Here is a 20,577-nt window from a genome sequence, read left to right on the forward strand (position 1 = left end):
TCATCTGATGTTTATCCATACCCTTATGCTTTTTTTCCCCTTTTCAGTTTGAAGGCACATGTAAAATGCCTAAGATCTCGCAAGAAAATGGGGTGTTTTTCTGCTATCAGCTGCAGCTACTGTGACCATAAAACTAAAAAAAAAAGAAATCACATTTTTGTGTCCTTGCCTGTAAAGAATGCCCACTAGAGTAAGTCCGGTATCTTATCTCTCCATCCAGACAGCGTTTGTCACTAAATTCACAAAGCCTGGTTTTATAGTCTTCATTCAACTCTGGTTTTCACCATTTTCAGTGTGTGTGTGGAGGGAATTCTTATAAAAATTTCATAAATAATATGCAAAATAGGCTATATTTTGATAACTTGCATTTGTTGTCATCTGGGATCCATTAAGAGTCTTTTGGGTAGACTGAACACAGTTGTTTGGTACAAGTCTGGTGGATAGAGGAGAGAAAACATGATCCTGCCACTTAAATGGGAGTTTCTGACATTGCAGGGACAAAGATTCTGAAGATCAAAGGTATCCTTGATCATGGAGCTTTGAAAACAACTCCAAAGCTCTCATAGTGGACAAAAGTCTACTGGGTCCTGAGAAATGAGATGTATATTTGGGATTCAATAAGAAAGATTTTGGGTTCTTAAATTTTGGGGGGTCACATACCCCTTTGAGATTATAAACCTTTTTCTAAGAAAAAAATATATAAAGATCTATACATAAGACTAAATTTGTGGGTTTATTAATAAAAACTTGAAAGTATTTACTAATACTCTGGATTGTTTAGAGGTCTTTGGAACTTGGAGGATCATCATGGCAACCTGCCCTTGGACATCTCTGTAATTTATATTCCAAAGCTACACTCACTTCATCTTATTTAGGGGGAGATAGTAATAGTAATAATGTGTGTGTGTTGTGGTTTCTGTGTCGGTCTGCCAGTTAGGAGCCCCATCTCCTACAAAGTCCTCAGCCCCTCAAGTAATTAAATCGGGTAGTCCTAGAGATGTTCCAGTTGTGTTCGTGAACAAGCCCAGACAGTGGTCACTTGATGACCTCTGGGTTCTGATGCCTTTGCTGGCATCATGTGATACCCTCTCTGTTGAATAGATCTTCCCCTGAATACTGCCACCCCTGTCAGGCACTGAAGCTCACCCTGCATATCATTGCTATTTTTGCTGGGGCCTATGTTCTCCTTCTGTTGAAGCATGGGAGCCGTTGAAAGTCTTCAGGATTTCAATGATTCTACGAACCGTGTCAAATGAAATGCTTTCCTCTCTTCTGTGTAACTGTTATTACTATTAGATGGTTTCTGATGAGTTCTGATTCGACAATCTTTAGCAAGGCAGATCTTCAACTTTTATTTCCAATTCCTCTCTCCCTGAGGTGAAGCACAAACCCAAGTGATGCTGGGTTGTACACAGAATCCTCACTGTAGTCCAGTGGCATCTGTGTGATTCACTGTCCCTTTGAAAGCACCAAAGGCAGGTGCCTTTCCTACTGCTTTATTGAGGATGCTCAGAATGGCTGCTTAGCAATCAATGGATCCAGCATAGACTTAAACTGAGGAATATAGTAATGTCAATTACTAAGAATAATGGACACAGAGGCGTGACCTTTGGGGCTTGGGCTTAATATTTTTAGGAAATATTTTGGAGAACTCTTCCAGATCTCTGCAGTGTTCCTCTAGAGACAAACTCGTTTTAATCCTATCTGTCCCACATCCAAGCCAGTGTGATACTGTGAAGAGTGGCACTAACAAAATCCTCGGCTCTTACTGGAAACAGGTACCTTCTTTATTGTGAATAACTCCATACAGAACCTGTAATAAGTTTGAGCAAGAATGATCTTTCTGTCATGATTCCATTTTTTTATACAACTCATGTACCTCAAACTCCACAGGAGTCAATAAAATATGATTCTGAAATAATACAGAATTTCGAAGCTCAGTATGCAGTGTATGGAAAAAATACCTCACCATTTTTCTTGCTGTCATTTGCAGGTACAGGGATAGATTCATCACAAGATTGGAAACACATTTTGAAAATGCCAATATCTCCATCAGTTAAAGATCGGTCATAATTAATGCTGACGGCTCCTGCTGTACCATTGTATTCTTCACTCACACCATTAGTCCTCTCTCTAACATGCTGGACTGTGTTTGCCTATCTCAGTGTGGCTCACTCTCCAGTATTCTGTATGCTCTCACCTCTAACTTCCTATCAAGTCCACTGGTCATCCTCAGACCAAACTGTGAATTTCCAAACAGTTTTCATCCATTTGTCTTATGAACTTTCTTTCTCTCCTTCTATATTAATTGCATGTTCTCTTATAAACTATAATATTTAAGATATATATGTATATGTATATATTTGAGGGAATCTTAGAATAGAAATGCATGGGGTCAATTGGACGTGAAAATGAAGTGTAACTGTCTGCTACGCAATTGATATAATTCCTTTATGAGGCTTACTTATCTCCTTGGGTGTATGTATAGAGTGGGGAAGGGGGAGGTGAAAGAGAAGAGTACTGGAGTTGCAAGAAGATTCTTTCAGTCCTTAATAATCGCTTTTGTACAGCAGTCTTTTTCATGTAAGTACTCAGTTTTTATATTTTCTTTCTCTCCTCAGTGCCTAAGATGGTATCTTGCCATATGTAGAAGGAGGGCCTTATGTCATGTTGTAGTGTTAGGGCAGGGGGCCTCATTGTCTGCCAGGCAACCTCTTGATCCTCTCTGTTTTGATTGGCCTGGGGTGTATTGAGGCTCATCTGACTTATGGAAATGTGTGCTGTCACTAATTGCTGAAGTCTGGGACTCTGGCCATTTTTTTTTTTTTATCAAGAAATCCCCACATGGTGCAACACATCCAGACGCCATGCCTCTGCCCATCCAGCAGTTCTCGTAGTTAGTGCCTCTGCATCTCTGCAAGCACTCCGCCAGGCATGTGGGACTCCAGGAGCCCCTGAAGCCATGCGAAGGTAGAAGAAAGCCAGGAGCAGAACCTCAGGCTCATCTGTCTTGCAACCTCCATCTGCCAGAGCTGCCTCACTCCCGCGCGTGCTGTATGTGGCACTGAGCCACATGCCAGGCTACTCCTAGAAGCTCACAGGTTTTCCAGGCTACCCACAGGGAGGCCAACCACTGTCTGGATGTCCTCGTGTTCCCCGCATATCCCTATCATCACTGTCTTCTAGGATTTTTACCTGGACCTGGAAGTAGGACATATGTGTCTGGCTGCCTCTTCCTGCTCCACTTTACTTCTGCCCTAGAGGTTTTCCTTCATTTCCTCTTCCAGGTTGGAAAGAACTGTCCCTGGGATCATGATGGCCAAGAGGCTGCCAGACATCATGATTCAAGTTGGGATGAATGGAGGGAGAGACATAGAAAATATGTTATTTTGAAATTTTCAAGATGGCATCCCTAAAAATAAAAGTATACACCATAACTAGTGTTTTCCCAAACCACATATCATTCCTGAAGAAAAATGGGGATCATGAGAATGGAAACGAGTACTGTCATTCTGTTTCTCATCTTTGTCTTTTTTGGGGGGTCTCTAATCCTGCTTGGAGTTTTCCGTATTTATATCTGTGATTCTTCCTCATGTATTTCTCTAAGTGGTGTGAGTTTATGACCCATCCTCCTCTGTGGCCCCTGCTCTTTGGGAAGCCTTGTACATCCCTTTCATGGAGCTCCAGCATTGATGATAAGGGTAATGATGCCCAAACCAAGGATACTGCCTCCAGTTGTCTGTGAATAGAATGCCCTCTGTGGCTCTGAAAGTGCTTGATGCAGGCTCGCAGGGGAACCTGACTCCTGTGGTTTCACTGCTGCCACCAGGGGGGAGGGCCATGCCTCCTGGCCGCTTCCTATCTTACCCTGGTTATACTCATGAGGTATAGAACTCTCCCCTCACTGGACCAGGAGGAAGTGACAAGAAGGTCTCTCTCCTCCTGGTATCCTCATCATACTTCACAAAGTCTCTCTGAGATTTTTGAAGGTAAAAAACTTATTCAATATTAACTTGCTGCTCATAACACAGTTTCGTTATGGGCTGTCACAGAGCACTGCAAATCTAATCTTTTTGCTCCTCTTTAGGTAACTGGGGTGTTGCTATTGGGTCAAGCCTGTAGCCCTTATTTCCTCTTTTGGGATAGTTTTTGTGTTTGGTATTTGGGAATTTTTTAAATTCGTTTATGTAAATATGTCTAATTTGTAGGCTCCCCCAATCTGTATTTCAGACACTATATCATAGTAGTAGTAAATTTATTCCTAATGTGGATCTCCTACCTCCACATATAATTAAAATAAATTACAGATTTACAGCTTTCTGTTTAAATCTGTAATTGTACCAAGCAATCTCTAGTAAATCTTTTGGCCTCTTATTTCCTGGGTCCTCTTGAAAACATTTGAATCCTGTCCCCACTCCCCTCATTCCATAATAATGGCAGTAATTGATCAAACAATCTCTTTGTGTGAGAATCTCTTTTAGGTAAACACGTGTTGTCTTTTAGGTTTTTCTTCTCCTCCTGCTCTTTCCAAAGATATTATATTACATATCCTTTATTACATTGGTTTGTGTGACTTTTCAAACAGTCTTTGCTTTCAAATTGGGGAAAAGTATATGAAATGTAGTGAGATACAATTCAGATCATAAATAATCTATTGGGAGATTGTACCATTGATTCTGATTGACTCAGACAGAGCCATTCTCAGCTAATGTGTGGGCTCCTGGTAATAAAAGCAGAAACAAGTAGGAGTCAAATGTTCCTTCTGCAAAATTATGTCAGTTATTTCTCAAGGTTCTCAAGAAGTTGCTTTAAAATCATCTTAACATGAAGAACATGTTTCCTTCATGTGAGACTGGTAAATTGAGCCTCCCTAGAATAATCAGTTAATTAACCAATAATTTATTAATTCCTACTGTGATGAGATGTGCTTGTCCTTAGTCAGGGAGGAAGTTAGTGCCAGGCTTCTGTGGAAATTAATGAAGACCAGCCAAATGAGCACAAACAAAGGCTATTTATTCAGAGCTTTCATGGGAGTCAGCTACCATCACTTTTTGTTTTGGCAGAGACTCAAAGGCAGGCAGAAGAGTGGGACAAGTTTATAGTGGAAAAAAGGGAAGGCTTTAGATATGGCCCTAATGGAAGCTGTTGGCCTGGGGAAACTCTAGGTGGGCTAATTGGAAATGAAGTAGTGCAGTGTCCGTATTGGTTAGGGGTACATATTTGCCTTTCTCTGGTTGGCCCTAAGTTGAAAGCAGGTACAAAAATTAAAAAATCCATCAGTTAGTTATTCATTGGGTTCTAGCTGTTTTGGGCTGATCATTACAGGGATTATTGTTTGGCTTCCTGGATCAGTTGCTAGAGATAGTGGCCTGACTTTCTATGAGTCTGACAATAGCAGGCTACTTTCTCAGACTGGTTACTGTAGATAATGGGTTGGTGGTTGCTGCAGATGGCGGGTCAGAGTTGTGTTTTTATATATGATCTGGTCATTGTCTGTATGTATATTTGGTCCCTCACTTCACTCACAGAGAGTCAAACAAAATCAGGTTATATACTGTTTCTTTCCACATGTTTATAGTACTAGAGCTCATCCATCCTTTTGAAGCTAGTCGCAACCTTAGGCAGAAAAAAACCTACGTGAAATTCTAGCTAACATTGAAACTATAGGAATTTGCAAGAAAAAATTTAGGAATGGGGGTCTGGCATTGCTCAAATGGTGGAGGGTGGGATTTTCTGGAGGAGGGATGTGAAACACTAGCCAGGAGACAGTGGCTTAAAGGCAAACTGGGGAAAGATGATGTGGGAGAGTTGAGAAGGTGAAGGATTTAGCAAGGGGGGAAGCATCCACGTGGGACAACCTCCCAAGGCCTAAATTCTAACCTCTTGGGTTCTCCTTGAGTTGCCCTGAGAAAATGGGCTATGAATAGAGTTCCAATTCCCTATCTTCTCTCTCTGAATTGCTATGTGATGCTTGTCTGATGCCTCAGTGAAAGATGCTCACATCTGCACATCGGTGTGGGTTCAGTGGGGGAGGATAGGCTTATCTTGATCAGCTGGTTGGGCCATGGATAAAAAAGGGTTGAGGGCTCCCCTCATTTGTTGAACCAATGATGACTACTAGGTGAGAAGGTCTACAGCAAAGTGGGCATCTCCCCTGAGGAGGAGGCGACAAGGCTGCTTTCCCCCATCTTCCTCTCAGGCTTCTTGGCAAAGCAAGGAGAAGCCCAGAACCACCTGGGCAATGTTAAAACTACCTCCAAAAAACAAATATTCAATCAAAACAAAATTAAAGCTAGCCTAAAGATTGCCTTTCTCCAAATTGTGACTCGGCACTTATGTTAGTATAGATTACCCATATACTCATACACATAAATAATGTCTCTACTGGCTTTGATATAGAAGTTGAAACAGAACATTGAGCCAGATTTACTAACTTTTGATGGGTAGATTTTCTTTGTTGAATATTGTTTTTACTAATCAAAAACTATATTCCTTTAAGGAAAGTGATTATAATATCCAGGGTATCAAATTTCTCATAAGTAGATATTTTAGAATGCTCTTTTTCATGGTGAAAACATTCAGATTTGATGTAGCTAATCTAAGGAAGATTTTTTTTAGGATTGGTCAAGCTTAAGTCTTTTAGGGCATGAAATAGTGAATTATAAAAAAGAAACCAGTTCTTCAGATATTCGAGGGCTCATGTTTATATTTTCAGTTCTTCTGAAATACAGTTGCTAACATATAGACTTTCCATAATGTGACTGTAGCTTACGTGAAAAAGTTGTCTATGGCCATGCCACCCTGAACAAGCCCAATCCCGTCTGACTTTGGAAGCTAAGTACTTGGATGGGAAACCACCTAGGAAGACCAGGTGGTGCAGGAGTAAAAAATAAAAAATAGGGGATTGTAAGCTGACAAGGTCCTTGTAATTTATGAAGTCAAGCAAGGGTTGCCTTGCCTAAAAAAAAAAAAAAAAAAAAAAAAAAAAGTCATACGTACTCTGTTTTCTAAGTCAAGGAGTTCTGATACTAGATTAAATAAAATTTAATTTAGATGATGAAGTTGAAAGTAAGAAGAGGACACTCTTGTCTGAATACTATCTTCAAAAGGGAACTCTTCTATACATCTGTATGGGATATGTATTTGGGAGACATTCGCACAGATTTACCACAAATACCACACAAATAACTGAGGACCTAGATAGAGGGCTTTGTGGTTAGGGCAGGACTTAGAGCTGTAGAGAACTTCATCAGGGAAGGAGAAGACAAAACCTCAGATCAAGTGACCTGGCTTGGGTGGCTGGGTCTCACATAAGAAGGCAAGTGTCCTCTTACTTAAGTGTCCTCTGCATATGAAATCAAAACAATATGAGCAGTCTAGCTGAGATGTAGCACCGAACCACACAATTATTAACCTAGAGTTCTTTAAATTTCATCTGCTTTTACAATAGTACTGGATCCAGAGATTGGGACGAGCTCAAACACACAGATGAGCACAGTGGTGCCAGTTTTAAAGACTAAAGGGGTGACAGGGCATGAAGTCAAGCATATCCCAGGGAAGATGAGAGAATCTGGGGAGAGCATGATGGATTGGTTGGGTGATTTGGCTCAGAAGAACTAACTGCCCCAAACAGTGGTAAATGCTACTTGGAGCTTCTATAAAGAGAGTTCAAGGTATCTTGTTTTGAGCAAAAGATCTAGTGTCTGTAGAAATGCAATGTTGTTATTTAATTCTATAGACAGGATGCATTTGTCCACTATCTTCTTGAAATAAGTTTCATTATCATGCTATGGCACCACTTTGTAACAAGCATTTTCTCCCACTCTCTAAGCCTGTGCCATATGCTGCTAACTAAATAGTGGCATAGATGCTTCCTTGAGCCTTACTAGATATCAAACAACACATGTATTTCTACGTGGCTAGTCAGCACATTGCACTGGTTCTGAATTCATGTGATCATCACTTACCAGGTAGGCAGGACAAAGGACATACTTCTCTTCCTTTATGTCCTGTTCCACCAGGCTAGCTCTCTGATGATTTCAAAATTAGGATTTGTTCACCCCAATACACCATCTCCCTCACTTTGCACCCTCACTTTTAAATTCTAATGACATGGGCTTAAGAGTTTGGTTAATCTTTGTCTTCAATTCTTTTCACATCTATCATGTAATCCATTAATTTCTATTCATTCACTTATGCCTTATTTAATTTGCCCTTTGCCGTATTCCAACTGACTGTACTCTGATAACTTGCCATATTGCACTTAGATTATTATAGTGGTCTCCTAGCAGATCCTACTGTTGGCAGTATCTCTCTTCCCGAAACCACTTTTATTTCCTACTTAAGGTCCACAATTCTTATGGGTTCAAGGTGTGTGTCTTGTATTCTAAATCTCTCACCAATGAACCCCACTGCATAGCTTGCCTTGTTTCCATGCTTCCTCCATCCTGACCTCTGCGTCCAGATAAAACCTTGTCTGACCCATGGCCCGTGATGGTCTTTCCTCTGCTCTAACATCCCAATCCTACCTGTCAGGCAAAGCCCAACCCAGCTCTCATATTTGCGAAGAAGTTTTTTGAGTTGAACTCTAGTCCACATGATTTCCTCCTATACAAAGTTTCTGTTTTATCATAAATAGTCGGCATTGTCACAGAGCTTCTCCAGTTTGAAAGAAAAAAACATTTTCATATACAATCTGTGCTACTATTTAGTATAATCTCTTATGCTAGTATCCATTAAGTCTATTGTCTTAGCTAGTGGTAAGGTTTTTTTAAAAAAATTAATTTTAATTGGAGAAACTTCTTTTTCTATATTTTGAGATAAACTACTGGTTAGTGAAGGACTAAGCACAGATTAGATTTTTATTTAAAGTTTCAAAGAAAATGTATTCTTTAGCTGGAGACAAGAGATTCAATTAGTGACAGAAATGAGAATAGAACACTCTTATATAATGACAGGAATAAATTGAGCTAAATGATTATACTTAGATCGAATTACTGAACCTCACAAAAAATATAAACTATTAAATCAACAGTGACAAAATATATCATGTATCCTCTATCTCATGGATTAGGAAATGATTCAATTGGATTACTTTGTTTTGTTTCCAGAGCATATGACAAGTAATAATTTTATATTTATGAGAGATAGTCAGTTCTGGACTTTTTGATTTATGTGGTCATATGCTTGTAAAAATATGTTTATTGCTTGGTTAAAAAATGTTGAAGAAGTTTTTATTCAAAGAAGGGTTTCTCTTATTCATACGTTAGCATACAAACTTAAGAAACCATTTTATCATCTTATAAAAACAGCCTTGTAAAAATCAAAAAGTTGTTCCAATGAGGAGGTCTATATTTTAATGTTTCTAAACAAATATGTTAGACTTTTACATGTTGCAAGAAATAAAACACTATTAGCTATCTTGTTTAGTGGAGTTTTCTGAGAGAGATGAGTACAGAAACAACAGAGGCAAGGAACTGTTTCCATAAAGACAGGTAGGCCCCAAGGAGAAGCAGGATATTGTGCTGGTTATGATAACACCTACAGTGGCACTGTTATGGTGTCTTTGCAACTTTGTCTCTGCCAGTCGCTACCAACTAACCTTATGAATTCTGCTTACTTATTACTTTTGTTGCTGTATTGTCTCTATTGCCTCTTGGCTTCTGTTTACTTGCATTTTCTCCGTGTCTCTCCACTGTTATCCATCTTGATGTATGTTGACTCTTTTTGAAGTTCTGTTGAAATTTCCTAAAAAAAATCTGAAGGAGTCTATGTTTTATCACCCATTTCTTGTGCTAAGGCTCTCCATAGCCTGCTGTGGTTTGGACACCAATCCTTGGTCCATTAGGTATGGTCAGAGTGGGTGGTGTCATGTTATTCAAAGCAGGTCCTTACCAGGTTGCATTATATTGATAAATTTATTTTAGGCTAGAGTTGCCTTTGCAGGACCAGGAACTTCATTTAATCAGGGTCCCAGAATAGATAGATGTGGCGATGCTGCCATTCATGCTGAGAAACTCATAAAACTAATGTAAAAGCCAGAATATCATGTTATTTCTTAAAATGAGAAATATAGCTGCTATGCAAATTAGATATTTGTGACTGCCTGGCCAATTCATTTTTTCTGAACTATGGGCAGATTAGCCAGACAGCTGGCCAGAGTGAAAACTGTGAGGCTGTCTCACCAGCTCTGGATTTCTGCACGTGACTCTTCATGTAACTGGCCAAATGGAGTTGGCTTCACTTCTGATTGAATAGGTTAGTACTTGGTAGAGATTAATTGAATGCAAAAGTTCTCTATTACACCTTTCGGCGGAAATAAAAATCAGTCCTTGTCAGCACCAATCTATTTCTTTTGAATTCTTATCCAAGGTAAGCAACGATGCTGTACTTTGGTTAAAAGATGGAGGCCCTAACTCTGAGATTTCCTGGTCTCTTGAAGTACAAGACAGTAACAATTTGACTCTGACTTTACAAAACAGCTCATCTTGGGCCAGAGACATTCTTCCTCCTCCTGCCCTAAGCATTTCATTCTGACTCAACTTTTGTTAATACCTTAAACCAGATTAAACAGGGCTACTTAAAAGCCTGTTCTAGGATAGTAGATGGTGGTACATTCAAAATCAATCTCTTCCCCAAATGCTCAAGATATTGATTTAATAGTACCATCGATTTAATCTAATCTCAGACATTTATTCAAGATTCTGATTATCTCACAATACCTTAAATCAACCATTTCTAACCTACCAGGCTGTCTACTGTTTTAAGAGAAATTTGCATATTTCTGATCTGATCCATTAACCTGTCAGTATTCACATAGTGCTACAGGTAATTGTTTCTGGATAGCCAAACTATTTCCCAGTTCTTCACAATTTCCCTTATGTGTCTCTCCTACTAAATTTTGAGCAACTGGAAGCCTGGGGGGAGTCTTAATGCCAGGACTTAGCACTCTGTCTGACACATGCTAGTACTTAGTAGAGGTTTATTGAATATGAAAGTTCTCTGTTGCTAGTATATCCTGGTGATTTCTATGATAACTGCCCATAAATACAGACTGAAGATAGATTCAAGGAGTTAGTGAATTCAGCAGAAGAGTAAGTTTAAATCTTTTAATGTGTGTAATTACACCATCAGTGTGAGAAACACATCTTTTCTTTTCTGTTAAGGATATGATTTCAATATTGATTCAGTTTCATATTTGAGAGTAAATTAACAGAGTATCCGTCTATATTACAAGAAAATGATATAATATATTGCTTAAGTATTTGGATTTGAACATCCTATGAAGAAATATGAAATGATCACCAGGTCAGCTAATGCCATGCGCTGTCGGTTTACTGTGATTAAACCAAAAACAAACAAACAAAAAAACAAACAAAAAAACCCCCAAAAGAATAAATAAGACCCTTTTAACATATTTGCTCTTTGTGAGATTAATGTTTAAAGGAATAGCGATGACCTTTGCTCTTCATAAGAGAGCTGAGTTTTGACATGTTTCAGTGACTTTATACATACATACACATTTATTTACTTATATATTTATTTATATAATGTGTGTATATGTGTGTGTGTGTGTGTGTGTGTGTGTGTATTTTTTTTTCTCTGTAGCCATGAAGGGGTAAGGCACTTGTTCTTTCTTCTTAAGAGGCATTGTCTACTATTAGCTGCAGTACAAATTGTGCTCTTATATATTATCTGGTACACTAATTATATTGAATGGGGTAGTGACAACCTATTCACAGTGTTGGAGCTAATGACCCAGTGCATTAGTAGTGATAGAGAAGGCACATTTGAAAACAAATGTCTTGTTTTAATTGCACTATCATACCATTTGAATAGAGTGGCATTTCTTTCAAATTGTCTGTTAAGTCCATAATTATATGAATGGTAAAGTATCGTTTATGTTTTTAGACTAATTTTTAGTAAGCATTTTTCCTTTGTTAATTATATTCATTAGGGATTGTAAAATAAGTTCTGCTAATGTAATTTTAAATGAGTATTGATACCAATTATGGTTATTATACTGTTGAAAAATTAGGCAGTATGGGAGCTTTAGCATGACATTAGAAAAGATAGTATATATATACTTTCTTAGAAAGTAGAAGTAACAATTGACAAGAACTAAAGCCTATATTCAAGGCCTCATGACAAAATAGACAGACATAAATAACATATCATTTAGGAATATGAGCTTCTCAAGAGTAGGGTTTTGTTTGCGTTGTTACCAGCTATATCTCCAGTACCTAGAAGAATGCCTGGCACACAGTATGTTACTAATAAATATTTGTTTAGCGAATAAAAGTCATATATGGTACCCTATGATTTATCTTCTTATGAGTACTTGAACTGAAGTTTATTTCCATCTCAGTCCTTTCAGCCTGATGCGTCATAGACTGCGTGGCTTTAACAACAGAATTTTACTTCTTACAGTTCTGGTGACTGAAAAGTTTAAGATTAAAGCACTGGCAAATCCCCTTTCTGGTGAGACTGCTTCCTGGTTCATAGACATCTGTCTTTTTTGTTGTAACCTCAAATGCCGGAAGGAGGGAAGGAGTTTTCTAAGGTCTCTTTTATAAGGGCACTAATTCCATTCCTGAGAACTCCATATAATGACCTAATTACATGCCAAAGGCCCCACCTTCAAATGCTGTCACATAGGGAAATAGGTATCAGCATATGAATATTGGGAGAACACAAATATTCAGTCTATAGCAATTTCAAAACCATTTATAGTCTTAGTTCTTAGGATTGACTTGAAATATAATATTAAAAGTCTACCTCTGTTCACTCAACTTAGCTGTCCTGTAGTCCTCTTACTTTCAGCTCTCATCTCCATGAACAACATCCCTCACGCAGAGCTGAGGTAGTTAACAATGTCACGCCTCCATTCATGTGAGGAATAGAATCAGAATATTACATCAATACATATGTAACTGATAAATTTAATACAATTGAAGGCTAGGTTTATATTATTGAAATTTTATTCAGTAAAGAAACTGAGGTAATTTGCTTTCAGTAAGCAGTAGGGTACTAGAGCATAATGAAAAGACTTTCGCAGATAGAATTATTTAATGATTATGGGGACAATCCAATATATAAAACACTAGGCCTGATAGAGAGGAATTCATTTATCTGACTTGATTTGAGGCCCTAGGTTAGGTGGCTGTGACAGATAACCCCAAATCTCTATAGGTTTCAACAATGTTTAAGTGGCATTCAGGTTGGTTGCATCTCTGACACATAGGCCAAAGCAATAGTCCCCATCTAGGACCTGTCATATTATTGGCAGAAGGAAAGGAGCAAGGGGGCCAACAGAAATACCCAATGGTTCTTAAACCTCCTGTTCTGCTGTGGCATACCTCACTTCCAGTCACATTCCATTGACCAAGTCATGTGATCAAAGTCAACTCCAATGGAGCGATGAGGTATATTCATTCCCATAATAGGTACTAAAAATCACATGACAATAGGTGGTAAGGTAGGATTTCTCTTATGGGATGGAGGAGTGAGTAATTAGGAACATAACACATTCTATTATTCCATCTGTACTAGTTTTCTGGGGTTGGTGTAACAAAGTAGCACAAAGTGGATAGCTTAAAACAACAGAAATTTATTTTCTCACAGTTCTGGAGGCCAGAAGTTAGAAATCAAGGTGTCTCACCAGGGTCATGCTCCCTCTGAGACTCTGGGCAGAATCCTTCCTTACCTCTTTCTAGCTTCTGGCATTCCCTGGCTTATAGCTGTACCACTCCAATCTCTGTCTGTTGTTGCATGGCATTCTCCTTGTGTGTCATTCTCTTCACATAGCATTTGCCTCCTCTTGTAAGGAAACCAGTTCTATTGGACTAGGGGCCCACCCTACTCATCTTAATTTATCTTAACTTGATTCCATCTGCAAAGAACCTATTTCCAAATAAGGTCACATTCGCAGGTACCAGGTTAAGACTTCAACGTATCTTTTGAAAGCACACAATTCAACCCCTTCCACTGTCCCAGTTTATTTCCCCCCTTTTGTAATGTGCTCAGGCTATACCTCGTGTTCATTCCAAACCACTTATTTTATTCTGAACTCTTTAATTTCTGCTCTATTATTGATTGATATCTTGTTTGCGTCATTTTGCCAATGTCTCCAATTTCATAATCATTGTTGATCCAAGTATAACCATTTAGTTAAATTTATTCCTGTCCTTACATAATCAAATAAGACTAGATGAAGACAGATCAATGAATTTTAGTATAACAGATTATGAAAAGTGCATTAATGTAATTTCAGATTCCTCACTGCAACCAATCTTTGAAAAACTGGCACTTGTCCATTTTAGGTTACATCAAACAATAATATCCACAATTGTTTGGCATGGCTAATAAAATGCTTATTAGCCTTTATACATATTACAACAGATTGAATGCAGAAGCAGATATGAAAATCCAGCTATCTTGTATTAAGCCCAATATTAAAGAGATTTGCAAAGAAAATGTCAAACAATGTCACTCTTGTTTGGAAGGTATATTTTTTTTTCATAAAAATTTTGATATTAATATGTAACAGTTTTACATTATTTTAAATGGAGCGACAAACATTTGGAAATGTCTCTGTTTTATTCTCTTACACAGTAAATATATAGATAGGTATAACCAACATAACTAAAAGCTGTTTGGTATTCTCAATAGAAAAAACGTTAGGGAACCACTGATGCAGAAAATCTTAGTGGCATCCCACGAGACTGATAACCTTTCTTTCTTATTAAAAGATATAAAAACCATTAGGCCAAAATGTTTGCTACCAAATCCAGAAATCTCCCTTCAACAATCTTCCTTTTCTTTTATTCCTTCCTCCCTAGGATCTTCCTCCCCCTGGACTAACCCGTTTGGCACACACCCTCATGATCATTTCCTCTCCTTATCTTCACCTAAAAGACATTTTTAACTTCTCACCTTTCTTCCACAAGTATTTGTCACTGTTGACCACTTTTTTCTTGCTTTTCAGGACATTGCTCTCCTGCTTTTCTTTCTACCTTTCAGAAAGCTTCTTTTACTCCCGTTCAACTCCTCCTCTACGGTCTCTCTTTAAATATTGGTTTTCCTAAGTGCTCAGTCTTGGAATTTTGCTCTTCCCTACTCTCTTTGGGTAATCAGTCTCGTCTAACACTTGGTTTCAATTACTATCAACATGCTAATGATGCAGATCTCTTTTCCTCTAGTTCTTACTCTTTGAGTTTGAGTCCTGTGTATTTCAGTGACTTCTGCAACATCTGTCCTAGGATGTCACCAAAGCACTTGAAACTCAGGCTTTTCAGAACTCACTCTCAAAGTATTATCTTATTTTTTAAACCCCCTCCTGAGTGAATGTCATAGAAGTTAGAACATGGACTCTGAAGCAGTGTGGCCGGATCGAATCCTGGCCCCAACACTTATTGGCTGTGTGATTTAGAGCAAACTACTTATCTTCTATGTCCAGTTTCCAAATCTATCTAATGGGAAAAATAAAAGTTGTATGTATCTCAAAATTTTGTTTTCTTAATGAGACTGTATGTAGAGGGCTGAGAACAGTGCCGGACAAAGAGAAAATATCAATGAACATCAGCTATTATTTTCAACCCTGTTGCTTTAACATGAAACCAGATGTCATTCTTGAAGTCTCCAACTCCTTAATTCCTCCTGTTCATGTCCGATCAATCATCACCAAATCCTAATGATTCTTCTGACTGAAATCTTGTGATGAACAGTGACTGCCATTAGTATAATCTTCATCTCATATCTAGTCTGAAAATCACTCCAGTAACTGATTTTCCGAGTCTACTCCTCAGCCCTCCTTGGCATTCTCCACTGTATAGCCAAAACTATTTACTACAACAGACTAATCATACCACTATTATTCATAAAACCTGTTAGCGACTGGCTCCCTCATCAATGCTAATATGGGGCTGAGCTCTCCGAATCCTCGAACAATGAGATGAGAGATACTGGAAGCTGCTGTTGCTGACCTGGTGCAGTATTCCTCCACGGAGAGAAGTAGAGAAAAAGCATCTGATTCTATCTACAATCCCAGTATGAGTCTCCATAGATTTGAGAGGAGGATCTTTTATTCTTTTTCCTGATGATTCTTGCAAGCAAGTTCAAAAACCCCGTATAGGAGCTTGGAATAATTAAGGGGAATCTAAATAGAAATAGCACTCAGATAATCAGATGGGAAGATGTGGCCTGGGGAAGCAAGACAGTTAAAGGCTAATTATATTATCTCTTTGTAACATTCTTGCTCAGTGATAGGGTTTATCAGGGTCACCAGAGCAAAACCTAAATTGAAAAACTAATTTCTAAGTCTTACTGGGTTAAATGTTAGTATTATAAAACCAAAACAAAAGGAGAAAAAAAACACAATTTTCTTTTTTTTAGTTGAGAATTTCACCTAGAGCCTTGTTCCTACTCAAGAGAAATACTTCAGAATGAAATAGACCAAAGTATTTGGCCTCGGGCATGCTTTCCTAACAATTAAATTGTACTGCCTTCACAAGAAGGCATTTCCTGTTTGAAGCTGTCTTCCCACTCAGTGTGAGAGGATGTAGCTGATTGTCTTCCTATAATTAAGAAAAAGACCTTCAGGTGGTTTGACTTGGAAAGAAAACCTGACTGTGGGAGAGAGGAAGCTTCAGGGATAAGAGAAAAAGGACATGGGAGGAAGCTAGAGAAAGGAAGCCGGGAGCGTAAAATGAACTAGAAAAAGTCCAAGGTATAGTGGGAAGTACTGCTAGCTTAATTCCTTTTAGTAATGCTGGGCGCCTTCTCTGGGTGAAGGACTGCTCATCTCATCAAAACATGCCAGTATTGTGTGCTACACACTAAAATGTCGGACTAAGGGTACACTAGCAAAATGCTTATTGTTAAAGTTTTGAGTATTTTGTGTAGTGCCTGGTTTTCTAAAACAGAATGTGGGGTAGAGAGATCCTGAGATAAAAAAGAAAATTGCACTGGATGTAGTTAAACAGGCAAGAGAGTTTATTCAATAGATTGTGATATGATAGGAGGATTTAAACCAACTCCCTTGAAACAAACGGCAGGTGTACTTAAAGTGCTGAGGTGAAATTACTAGAAGATATAGGGGCGGAAGTTGGGAGGCTGACGGCAGGGATGCTGGTCAAGGTGATTAGACTATCTGTGCTTGCTAATTGGTTCTTATTAGAGTGGGAGATAGGGACACTGTCTCCAGACTTGAGACTTCGGTGATTATATTTTGAAGGGAGGGCTCCCAGGTCCTTGGGAAGACATTCCTGGGTTGTGAAACTTTATTAAAGATTTATTCAAAGAGACAGGGAAAGAATTTATGATAGAGTTTTCTAAAGTAAATCCTGTAAGTAGAGGGATGTTGGGGTCTGTAGTCAGGAAGAAGCCTATCTAAAGTTTAGTGAAGCTGAGAGGAATCTTAATTCATTTTTGTTTCCTTGGTCCTGATGCCAGTGTGAGGGAGGTTATCACCTTAGAGTTTCAGAACAGCTTCCAGCAGTTTCCAGGGCTAAAATATTCTTCTCCACACTCAATGGGAAAAGAATTTTGGCAGCAACTCTGGAAAAAGGAGCTTTTCTTTCCTAGAAGCTCAAACAAATATCTCTTTAAGTCCTATTGGTCTCGTCAAATCACATGTTTATCCCTGAAGCAAACACATGGCCAAGAAGATGGACTTTGCTGATCTCCTAGGTTAGGTTTCATCCTACCCAAAGGATTTGTCTGAAAATAGGGAAGGGATGCATGTTTGTTTGGGATGCCATAAATAAGTACCATGAACTGGGTGGCTTAACATAATAGAAATTTATTTTCTCACAGTTTTTGAGGCTAGAAATTTAAAATGAAGGTGCTGGTAGGACAATTTCTCTTGAAGGCTTTAGGAGAAAATTTATGGCATGTCTTTCTCTTAGCTTCTGTGGATACTGGCAATCCCTGACATTCCTTAGCTTGCAGCTGCATGACTCCAATCTCTGCTTCTGTTGGCACATTTCATTCTTGTTTATGTGTCTGTGTCTAAATTTCCCTCTTTTAACAAGGACACCAGTTATATTGGATTAGCGTCTATCCTGATGATCTCATCTTACTTGATTGTATTTGTGAGCACAAATCATAGGAGTGTTTGGAGGAAATTTCTTCTCCTACGTGTGCCTGCAATTTTATTTTTTCGGAAGACCTGGAAGTTGAACTATCAGGTATTTTACAAGAGTTAGTTATCATTACTTCTTTTACTGCTTGTCATCTTACAGTATAAGCTGTACGATTTTGCTCTGGGCTTATCTTGAGTGTTTATTCCACTTACCATGCTCAAAATGTTCACTAGATGTGTGTTTTATAAATGGAAAGTAGTCCTTTAGGCTATTTCTTTTAAATAACAAATTCTCTTTTAACTTGAAGTCAGCTCATTTACCCTGTTTATGCTGAAAAACTTGTCTTTCAGAGAACTCTCTCTTGATGCCCCTTGAATAATTAAATAACTGGTCTCACTCCCTGCTTTTTGGACCTGGAGGCCTGCCCTGATTCTGCACCTGATTTTGATGCAGATCGTAAGATAAAACCACTTTTTCACTCGGCTTCCCAGTTTCCAGAATAATGCACGTGGATCAGTGGACACCACTGGACAAACCAATTGTGAAGTCAACTAAAAAGCTAAATGGGGGTTTCTCTCATTTATTTTTGAAGAGGAAGCATTCAAAACATTGTCAATAAGTGCAAACTAGTGACTCCTCGAAAGAAATGCTTCTCTTGATCTATGAATTCCATGGCTTAATTTTTTAGGAATGTCCACTATTTTCCTATTTTGCTTCCTCAAAGAATGATGTTCTCATGTTCTTGTAACAAACACGTGGAGGCACAGTTCAGTGCATATTATCTCTGGCACATACACATTCACACACTTTCTGGGCCAAAGTTGAGAATGATTTACTGAAATCAGTTTGCCAACGACAGGGACTACAAAGCTGCTGATTCACTCAGTTCTTGAGGGAAAATCAATTGTGTCAAATCACCTTGCAGTATGATAGGAAACATTGAGAACACAAGTCAATTCAGTATTAATTTAGTACTTTGTATTTGACACTGCTTGACACTGAGCTAAATCTGACTGTCTTGCCTCATGGAACAGGCATGCTGGGCTGCACTGTTATCATTTTACTACTACCTACTACTGTTTCTACCACTACCACAACCATTACCCCCTTACAACGATGGCTACTGCTACTTCTACAACTCTCGGGTAACTTTTATAAGGCATTCAGTATATGACATACACTGTTCTGATTATTTTCATTTAGTACAACAGCTCTTATCATATAGGAACTATTGATATGTCTATTTACAAATGTACAAATCAAATCACAAAGCACTTAAGTAACTTGCTCAAGGTCACATAGCTAGTAAGTGGCAGAATGTGGATATAAATCCTACCCTATAATCAGCATCTAATTAATACTACCAGATATAGGGTTGATGGATTAAAGGAACATTTACTTTGTATAATTTAATGTGTCCATGTAAGCCATGTGAACTATTTGCTAGCATCAGTTGGGTATATGATCATATACATATTTTTTCAAGTAGTTGCATCAGATCACCCACTCTAATTAGTATTAGTGGTACTATTTTCTTCTTGAGGCCTTCCATTCCCATTCTCCCTAACTGCCCAAGAATCTAAAGGGTCCGGTCAGTCCCATAGGGTTGGTTCAACTTCCACACACCAGGTGGATAGTTGGCTTATCTGTGCAGGGTCCTCCTGCTTGCTCTTGCATTTCTCCTCAGTGTGATATAGTGTTGCTCTTGACAACCGGTCCCCTGTGATGTCACAGACCTCGTGTGCTACTGTCATTATGTCTTTCCAGTTTATTTATTCAGCAAATGTTTTTAATGACTACATATTATATGCCAAGCCCTGTACTGTGCTACCAGTGGGACAACAAAGATGATCAAGAGAGACAAACTCCCTCTTTATGTTGCTTGCATTCTAGTAGGAAAGGGTGATAGTAAACAAAGAAGCCAATGACTAAGTAAAATAACTGCAGATCATTAAGAGTACTTGAAAAAAAGCAGCAGGAAAGAAGGGATGTGGGACTTTATAGGATAATTAGTGAGGACATGTGTAAAGAGATGCATTTTAAACTGAGACCCACAATTGTGAAAATATTCTAAAGTTAGGTTATGTTGATAGTTGCAAAATTCTGAATATTCAAGAAAACCATTGAATTGTACACTTCATTCAGGCGAATATTATGACATATAAATCATATATCAATAGACCGTTAAAAAACAAAACAAAACAGATACTGACATCCAGCAGAGATATGACCAGAAGTAGATTGCTCTATATTTTCTACTTTTGTGCCATTTGGGGATTCTATAGTATAAACTGGGAAATTTTTGAGATTTCTCCATTGATTTGGGATTTGGCTTCCTTGAGTGGGTTATCATTTGTCTGGCTGCATTATAGCTTTTATACTTTTACTGGTGTTTTCCTTCTGTTGTTCCCTATGAGTTTATGCCCTTAAAAATTGCTTTGGTATGGTTTTGAAGTTCAGGGGAAAGCAAAATTAGTTGTGCTTATTTAATCTG

The sequence above is a fragment of the Rousettus aegyptiacus genome, unplaced genomic scaffold (assembly GCF_014176215.1).
Source record: "Rousettus aegyptiacus isolate mRouAeg1 unplaced genomic scaffold, mRouAeg1.p scaffold_m13_p_8, whole genome shotgun sequence".
In the NCBI taxonomy this organism is placed as follows: domain Eukaryota; kingdom Metazoa; phylum Chordata; class Mammalia; order Chiroptera; family Pteropodidae; genus Rousettus; species Rousettus aegyptiacus.